This window comes from Epinephelus moara, chromosome 10, assembly GCF_006386435.1.
Source record: "Epinephelus moara isolate mb chromosome 10, YSFRI_EMoa_1.0, whole genome shotgun sequence".
Lineage (NCBI taxonomy): Eukaryota > Metazoa > Chordata > Actinopteri > Perciformes > Serranidae > Epinephelus > Epinephelus moara.
The window spans coordinates 2,932,952-2,942,224 of record NC_065515.1 but is presented as its reverse complement, the minus strand read 5'-3'; the positions used below and the strand labels follow the sequence as shown (position 1 = coordinate 2,942,224).

The window sequence follows — 9,273 nt, the reverse complement described above, 5'->3', positions numbered from 1 at the left end:
TCTCTCTCTCTCTCTCTCTCATTGTGTCATACGGATTACTGTTAATTTGTTATGCTGATCTGTTCTGTACGACATCTATTGCACGTCTGTCCGTCCTGGAAGAGGGATCCCTCCTCAGTTGCTCTTCCTGAGGTTTCTACCGTTTTTTCCCCGTTAAAGAGTTTTTTTGGGGAGTTTTTCCTGATCAGCTGTGAGGGTCATAAGGACAGAGTGATGTCGTATGCTGTAAAGCCCTGTGAGGCAAACTGTGATTTGTGATATTGGGCTTTATAAATAAAATTGATTGATTGATTGATTGATTGATAATGAGATTAAATGTTACTAAGAGGGTCAGAGGTCAGAGAGAAGAACATATAAAAACATACAGATCTGCTCTCATCTGGGTTTCTGTAGATAAATAATCAGGTCTGATTGTTTTCATGTATTGATTAATGCTGAGCTGTAAATTAAACCAGATAACAGAATGTCTGAATAAACGGTGTTGAAGATAATTGGACACTTCCTGTTCGGAGGGTTTCTAACTGAACTTCAGAATGAAAATAAAACATTTCAGATCTTTTCTTTGTTTTTTCTACAAGTTGAATGATCCAATATTGATTATTAAAATCTCCTTTTTCACTGAAACACATGAGCTGAATGTTCTGTGATCTGCATCCTAGTCAGATGCCCGAACCACCTCAACTGACCCCTTTCGACGCGGAGGAGCAGCGGCTCTACTCCGAGCTCCCTCCGGATGTCTGAGCTCCTCCCCCTATCTCTAAGGCTGAGCCCAGACACCCCACAGAGGAAACTCATTTCCTCTGCTTGTATCCGCGATCTCATTCTTACGGTCACTACCCAGAGCTCATGACCGTAGGTGAGGGTTGGGAAGGAGATGGACCAGTAAATCGAAAGCTTTGCTTTGCAGCTCAGCTCCCTCTTCACCACCACGGATCAGCGCAGCGCCTGCATCACTGCAGAAGCCGCACCGACTCGCCGATCCATCTCACTCATGAACAAGACCCTGAGATACTTGAGCTCCCTCGCTTGAGGCAGTAACTCTCCCCCAACCCGGAGAGGGCAATCCACCGGTTTCTGACAGAGAACCATGACCTCAAACTTGGAGGCACTGACTCTCATCCTAACTGCTTCACAATCGGCTGCAAAACGCCGCAGTGCATGCTGGAGGTCACGGTGAGATGGAGCCAACAGAACCACATCATCTGCGAAAAGCAGAGATGCAATTCTGAGGTCTCCAAACCGGACCCCTTCCTCCCCCGGCTGCGCCTTGAAATCCTGTCCATGAAGGTCACAAACAGGATTGGTGACAAGGGACAACCTTGGCCGAGGCCAACACCCACCGAGGACGTGTTCAACTTTACACCAAGTATGCGGACACAGTTCTCACTTTGGTCATACTGGGACCGGATGGCTCATAGCAGCGAGCCTGGCACCCCGTACTCCCGCAGTACCCCCCACAAGACCCCCTGAGGGACGTGGTCGTAAGCCTTCTCCACGTCCACAAAGCACATGTAGACTGGATGGACAAACTCCCATGACCCCTCCAGCAGCCTCGCAAGGGTAAAGAGCTGGTCCATTTTCCATGGCCAGGACAGAATCCGCATTGCTCCTCCTGAATCTGAGGTTTGACAATCGGTCAGAGCCTCCTTTCCAGCACCCTGGAGTAAACTTTACCCGGGAGGCTGAGCAGTGTGATACCCCGATAGTTGGAGCACACCCTCCGGTCCCTTTTTTTGAAGATGGGGACCACCACTCCTGTCTGCCACTCTGCAGGCACCGTACTCGACCTCCATGTGACACTGAAAAGGCGTGTCAGCCAAGACAGCCCAACAGTGTCCAGAGCCTACAGTATCTCAGGGTGAATCAAGTTCAAGTTCAAGTTCAAGTTAAACTTTATTGTCCCTCAGTGGGCAATTTGTGCTGCAGCATGGTACTGACATGAAAAGAAAGACAAAGAAACAGACACCAGAACACCAGAACAAGCACAACAGCACTACATCGATGACAGGCAGAAAAACAAACCACACAAGGAAACAACAACAACAACAACAACAACAGTTCTGCCATCTCCATAGTTAAAAATTGACAGCTTAGTCAAATCTTACAAACAAACAACATTATCCACAGTGTAATACAAAAACAGCAATAAATAAGTAAATAAATATAAATATGTGCATGTATGAGGCTATAAGTCACCTCCTTTTCCCTGCATTAAGGAGGGTGATGGCTGAGGGAATGTTTGAGTGTTTGTATCTGTTAGACTTAACTGAGGGGGGCGTCGGTGGCTTAGTGGTAGAGCAGGCGCCCCATGTACAAGGCTGCTGCCGCAGGGGCCCAGGTTCGACTCCAGCCTGTGGCCATTTCCTGCATGTCACTCCCCCTCTCTCTCCCCCCTTCACACTTGTCTGTCNTTGTTGGCCTTTTTTGCAAATCATTTCCGTGTTATCCTCAAAGGTGAGCTTATTATCAATGATGGACCCAAGATATTTGTATTTGACAACAGATTCCACCTCTTGGCCATCAATAACAGTGCACTGAGTTGCAGGAGCATGGCGTCTAAAGTCAATGCATATGTCCTTTGTCTTAGATACATTAAGATTAAGAAAAGAGTTTTTACACCAGTTTAAAAAGTAGTCAATCACAGGGCCATGGCTAGATTCATTATCATGCAGGAGACTAACAATAACTGTGTCATCTGCGAACTTCAAGATGTGTCTGTTTAAAAACTGGCTCCTACAGTCATCAGTGTACAAGATGTAAAGGAGTGGTGAGAGGACACACCCTTGAGGTGAGCCAGTGGATGAAGACATCACTCCTGACATATACCCATTCACCCTCACCCTCTGAGATCTATTAGAGAGGAAGTCCAGAATCCAGCCAGCCAGACTGGAGTCAACACCAAAGTTGTTAAGAAGCCTATCCACCAACAGGTGTGGCTGGATGGTGTTGAAAGCTGACTAGAAGTCCACAAATAAGAGCTTAGCGTGCGCTTTGCTGCCCTCCAAGTGTTTAAATAAAAGATCTAGCAATGTGATGGAAGCATCCTGAACGCTCCACCCCATCCTATATGCAAACTGAAGGGGGTCAAGGAGATGTTGTGTATTAACCAGGAGTTCATGTTTAATCAGTTTCTCAAATGACTTCATGACCAGGGAAGTAAGAGCAGCTGGCCTATAGTCATTTGGAACCTTAGGATGGTTGTTTTTAGCGACAGGGACTATAATGGACTGTTTCCATATTTGTAGAACCCTCTGCTGACAAAGTGATAACATAAAAATCTGATAAAAAATGGGAGCCAGCTGTTCTGCACAACTGGAAAGCAAACGTCTCCCAATGTTATCAGGGCCAAGGCTAGTCTTACGTTTGCATTGCTTGAAGATGTTAACTACAGAGCGTTCATCAAATGCAGTGACAGGAGAAGAGTTGGAGAGATTGGCCTTTAAAAATTCAGATTCCTTAGAAAAATCATTAACATCAAACCTAAGATAAAACCGATTCAGCTCATCAGCCAGTGACTTACTGTCAAAACCATCTAAAACCACTTTTTTCCTGCATTTACTATCTTGCAGACCAGTCATAGTTTTCATTACATCCCATGCTGAACCAAGGCTATTGCTGCTAAGTTTGTCCTCCACTTTTTCTTTATATGTCTGTTTGGCTCTCCTAACCTCAAATTTCACTTCTTTTTGCAGTCTCTTAAATTCAGAGAGTTTACCCTGTTTAAAGGCTTGTCTCTTTTTGTTCAACAAAATCCTCAAGGACTTACTAACCCAGGGCCTGCTGTTAGGGTAAATTTTTACAATTTTATCAGGGAGCACAATATCTTCACAATATGACGCCCATGAACTGACAACATCTGCTAATTCATCAATGTCTCTGCTAGAGTCCACAAACATATTCCAGTCAGTGCTGTCCATGCATCCCTGCAGAGTCAGTGAGGAATCCTCTGTCCAGATCTTAACCCGCTTAGTGATCACTTTTCCCCTCTGCAGAGCAGTGTGGTACACCGGGATAAGGTGCACGCAGTTGTGGTCAGTTGTGGTCAGCTGTGGTCAGCGGGGGTAGTGGTATGGATTTGTACGCGCCTTTAACTGACCCAAAGCACAAGTCCAGAGTCTTATTATATCTCATCGGGCATTTGACGTATTGATAAAAGTTCCTTAGAGACTTCGACATGGTGCAGTTATTAAAGTCCCCAAGTATAATGTTGGGAGCATCGGGGGACAGAGACTGAAGTCTGTGCGTAATCCGGGCGGCCACTCCATTGAAGGAGGAACTCCCTGCTGTACTGGATCCGAGGAGTTGGAGGTAAATCACACTAGCCCTCTGCCAGCAGAAACGCCAACCACAGTAAGAATATGACTTTTAACTCCATAATTCCGACGTTACAGGAGACGACAGTAAGTGCAGATCTTACGAACAACTTTGTCGATCTACCAGATCATCTCTTGAAGTGCTGGGTGACGAGATAGGTGAAATAAAGAGATAAACAAACAAACAAACAACAGAGAAGCAACAAGCTGCTGGTCGCTGCACGAGCATGCGCCCTGGATGTGTATTGATCTCATCCACACCCGGCGCCTTGCCACTGGAAAGCTTTTTAACTACCTCAGCAATTTCTGCCAGGGATATGGGCAAGAGTTCCCCCGAGTCTCCAGGCTCTGCTTCATTCATAGTGGACGTGATGGCCGGGTTCAGGAGGTCCTCAAAGTGCTCCTTCCACCGCCCAACGATGTCCCCAGTTCAGGTCAGCAGCTCTCCCTTTCTGCTGAGCACAGCCTGAGACAAGCCCTGCTTTCCCTTCCTGGGTCGGTTAACGGTCTGCCAGAACTTCCTTGAGGCCAACCAAAAGTCCTTCTCCATAACCTCCCCGAACTCCTCCCACACCCAGGTTTTTGCTTCAGTGACCGCCACAGCTGCAGCCCTTCTGGCCAGCCGGTACCTGTCTGCTGCTTCGGGAGACCCCTGGGCCAGTCAGACACGAAAGGCCTCCTTCTTCAGCCTGACGGCCTCCCTCACCACTGGTGTCCACAAGCGGGTTCTTCGGTTGCCGCCCCGACAGGCACCGACAACCTTCTGACCACAGCTCCCAGCAGCTGCCTCCACAATGGAGGCTTTGAACATGGACCACTCAGACTCCATGTCCCCAACCTCCCCCGGGATGCACGAGAAATTCTCCCTGTGGTGGGAGATGAAGACCCCACTGACAGGGGCCTCAGCCAGACGTTCCCAGTTCACCCTCACTACACGTTTGGGTTTACCAGGTCTGTCCGGCAGCTTCCCCCACTATCTGATCCAACTCACCACCAGGTGGTGATCAGTTGACAGCTCTGCTCCTCTCTTCACCTGAGTGTCCAAGACACACGGCCGCAGAAAGAAAGGCTGCACCTGCTCCTCTGAGACACACCGACACGGGCGGGGACCGGGGACTGGGACCGGGGTCCAGGTCCGCTCCGGTGAGAACAATTGGAAATGTGAAAATCCAACAATAATTTCTGTTTTTATAGTTTTTGGTTGGTAAATGGTGTAATTTTGGTGATTTTTACAGAAAACATGCAGGTTTGGAACGCATTTTTTCTCAACAGAAATCAGCAGTAAAATAAATACAACCCCCCCCCCCCCCCCNCCCCCACCCACCCCCCAAAAATAGCTAATGAACAGTCCCTAAAATTAAACCTTGTTTTCCTGTTCAAGTTAAAGATAAAAGATTACATGTGTTTTTCCGAAACAAGAAAAAAACTAAACAAAAACACTTTAATACAAATTACAAATTTATTTGACATAGGCTAAATATAGGACACCTGCGTGTGTGTGTGTGTGTGTGTGTGTGTGTGTGTGTGTGTGTGCTCTCCACTTTGCCAAACTCGAGTGCAGTGATGACCCCTCGCCTCACAGGTGCATGCCGGGAAGTGAAGTCTTACAGCGGAGGACAGCCTGCGCTCTCCGCGGCCTTGAACTACATTTCCCGACATGCCCCGAAGTTTTCTTCCTTCCCTCCTTCCTTCCTGCAGCCTCGGCCCTTCTGCCGTGAAAAAGGAAGATGAGAAGCAGCGGCGGTCCGCCGACACTGAGCCGACACTAAACCGAGTCTGACTTCCAGCGGAATGGCGGCAGAGCGGCTGCTGACGGACCGGAGCCCGAGCGCAGCTGCTGTTCCCCGGCCTTGAACCCGTCACGACCGCCGCTGGAGCCGCTGGAGTCCCAGAGCTGCGGAGCCTGGAGGAGCGGCGGGTGGAGCTGCAGCCTGCCGGGCCGGGCCGTGCTGAGCCGTGCTGAGCTGAGCCGTGCTGAGCCGTCGTCTCCCGCCCTGCTAACGATGTTCAGCTAGCTGCAGGACTGAAGCCTCGACTGCACCGCACCCTGAAACCAGAGCCGACCTCCCCCTGCCCCCCCCCCCTCAGGTGAGTCAGGCTGCACACCTGGAGGTTTACCTGCTCCTCCGAGACACGCCGGCACGGGCCGGGGACCGGGGTCCGGGTCCGCTCCGGGTCCTGCTGGGTCTGGTCCTGATGTGGGTCTGGTTCAGGTTCTGTGATGTTGGAACCTGAAGCCTCCATGTGGGTCTGATGTGATCCAGGTCACAGTGTTTTCATGTGTCACGTCACTGACAGGTGTGTCTGTAGACCCTCCTGACACACCTGTCGGTCATCAGTCCGTGACGTCCCAGACTGACAGGTCACAGGCTCACCTTTAGGACAGGCGTAGAACCACACACACACACACACACACACACACACACACACACACACACACACACACACACACACACACACACCTGTGTGTATCAGATGCTGTAAACAGAAGTAAATGTTAAAGGTCGTCAGGATTCACCTGCTGCACAAACACTCAAAGTTTTAATAAATAAAAATGAATGTGTAAATTGACAGGAAACAGAATCTCCAGCTGCTCAGTGTCACAGGAAGTAACCGAGTACCTCAGTGTTTCTATTTGACCTTAAACTCCTGCTGCAGCACATCTGAGAGGGAAACTGAACCTTTACTGCACCTGTGTCGTCACCACGCTGTCAATCATTCAGAATTTCAGTATCTTAAGAAATATCAATATTCAACACTGAGGTCATAAAATTCAGATTTTCTATAAAGTGATGAATTTAACAGTGTGTGAACACGACAGCTGAGCTGGAAAGTTACAGATTACTAGTTACCCAGTGTCAGAATGTCAGAAGAAGACGTTCCTGCGAGAACCTGACTGATAATATAAAATCGGCTGATATTGGCCCTTCACAGATAAATCAGTATTATATATAGAAATGAATGATTTTATTTTATTTTAGTGTCATGCCACCTAGCGGCCCATCCCCCACGGGATTATATGACACCTTTGCCAAACAAAATAACAATATACATTTCATATTCCATTACATAAGTAAAATTTCCAGTCGTGCTGGTCGAGCATTTGATAACAACAGCAACAGAAAACCAATTTACAGCAGTACAAAAGTAAAGTTAAACATCTACTGATACAGTGCTCCCTTTCTCATGTCCCAAGCTTTCTCCAAATACTTTGCCAGTCCAAATATTTCTTTTTCAAACAGCCAAGTCAGTCGTTGTGAATCATCCACATTTATCCAATCTACCTTAATCTTTGTATTACTAAACAACTCCTCGCGGATCTTCCAATAAAAAGGACAGTACAAGACAAAGTGATACTCGTTTTCTACTTCTTTAAGGTCACACACTGGGCAGATTCCACTGTCTTCTTCCAACCCTACATACCTCCCGGTTTCAATATGAAGTGGCAATATGCCTGCTCTAATCTGTGCACAGAGTGATCTTTGTTTCTTTGACAGGATATACAGAACATAGTTTTCAGTAAAATACTCATATTTTATTTCACGGTAGGTACGTAGCTTTGGTTTACTCCAAATGTCACCTGCCCACTGTTGCTGAACCTCATAAAGCAGCCTTTCCTTTAAAGTTACAATGTCAGTTTTTTTTCGTTTATATCCATATTTACAAAACAAATCACACATGTCCATTATCCAAAATCCATTCCATTGTATATCCCATTTGAATATTTTTTTTTGGTAATCTATTATCATCCATATTAAGTAACCTATTCCATAATCTGGCAGCCCAAACCTTTCAACGGACTTCACTGGGTTCCCAGCCCGTATCCCCTGTGACCGCCAGCATTGGAACATATCTATGCACACTCAAAAAATATTGAATGGCCCGATTATGTTACACTCTTAGGATAACTATCATGACCCCAGATCCCACCCCGTAGTCCAGGACTGGACAGACACAAGCCTGAAAAAGTTTGGTATATGTAAGGAAACCAATATCTTTGAGTATCTTAATTCTGCCAATAACTCCGCCGAGTGCTCTACCTGCCGAATCAGAGAGGACGGTTGTGCCTTGAACAAAATTCATGTACTCATCTACATAAAGACCCAAGTATTTATAAGAGCAAACAAAAATAATTTTTTTGTCACCAAATACAACTGAAATGTATAACTTCAGTTTTTCTTTCATTTATGGACAGCCTCCATTTCTTGCACCATTCATTTGTGTAAGACAACATTTTTTGCATATTGTGTTCATTTTCAGCCATTATAATAATATCATCAGCATACAAAAGAATGCTAACCATTTCTTCCCCACACTGTACACCACAGTTCATTGACTTAATTGCACATGCCAGATCATTAATATTAACTGCAAATAAAGTAGGAGACAAATTGTCTCCTTGTTTCACCCCCAAAGGTGTCGGAAAGACTGTAAGACTCATTTATTTTTACACAAGCTATGGGATTGCTATATAATGACTGTATAGATTTATAGAACTTCCCATTTACTCCATATTTAAATAACCTGTATAACAAAAGATCTCTATTCACAAAATCAAAAGCTTTTCTAAAATCAACAAAATACACAAATGTGGGTTTCTTCTCTTTTAACCTTACCCTTACTGTCGAGCTCAAAGTATAGAGATGATCCAAACAAGCCCTGTCTTTACGGAATCCATTTTGTTCATCAACAAGGAGTTGTCTCTTCTCAAGGTATGACATAAGTCTAATATTAAGTATGGAGGAGTATAATTTGTAAACAGTGCTTAACAAACTAATCCCTCTATAATTAAGAGGCATCCTTGGGTCATCGCTTTGAGATTTAGGAATTGGAGTTATGATAGATCTAAGCCACATAGAGGGTATTTTACCTGTTTCAAAACATTTTTATCTATCTATCTATCTATCTATATATATATATCTATACATACATATATATATATATATATATATATATATAT

At 45.7% G+C, this 9,273-nt stretch overlaps 1 protein-coding gene across 3 annotated transcripts in view; it reads left to right on the top strand.

Annotated features, from left to right (window-relative positions):
• zbtb37 (zinc finger and BTB domain containing 37) overlaps nt 1-9,273 on the top strand; it is a 28,917-nt gene that overhangs the window by 6,095 nt on the left and 13,549 nt on the right. Inside the window, exon 4 of one of the 3 annotated variants that reach the window (XM_050055569.1) lies at nt 6,012-6,401. The exons of 1 other annotated variant lie outside the window; for it this stretch is intronic. The gene's annotated coding sequence lies outside the window, so the exon portion shown is untranslated. Of the gene's footprint in view, nt 1-5,874; nt 6,402-9,273 lie in introns of all 3 variants that reach the window. One more of the 3 variants, XM_050055568.1, reaches the window with a different exon arrangement.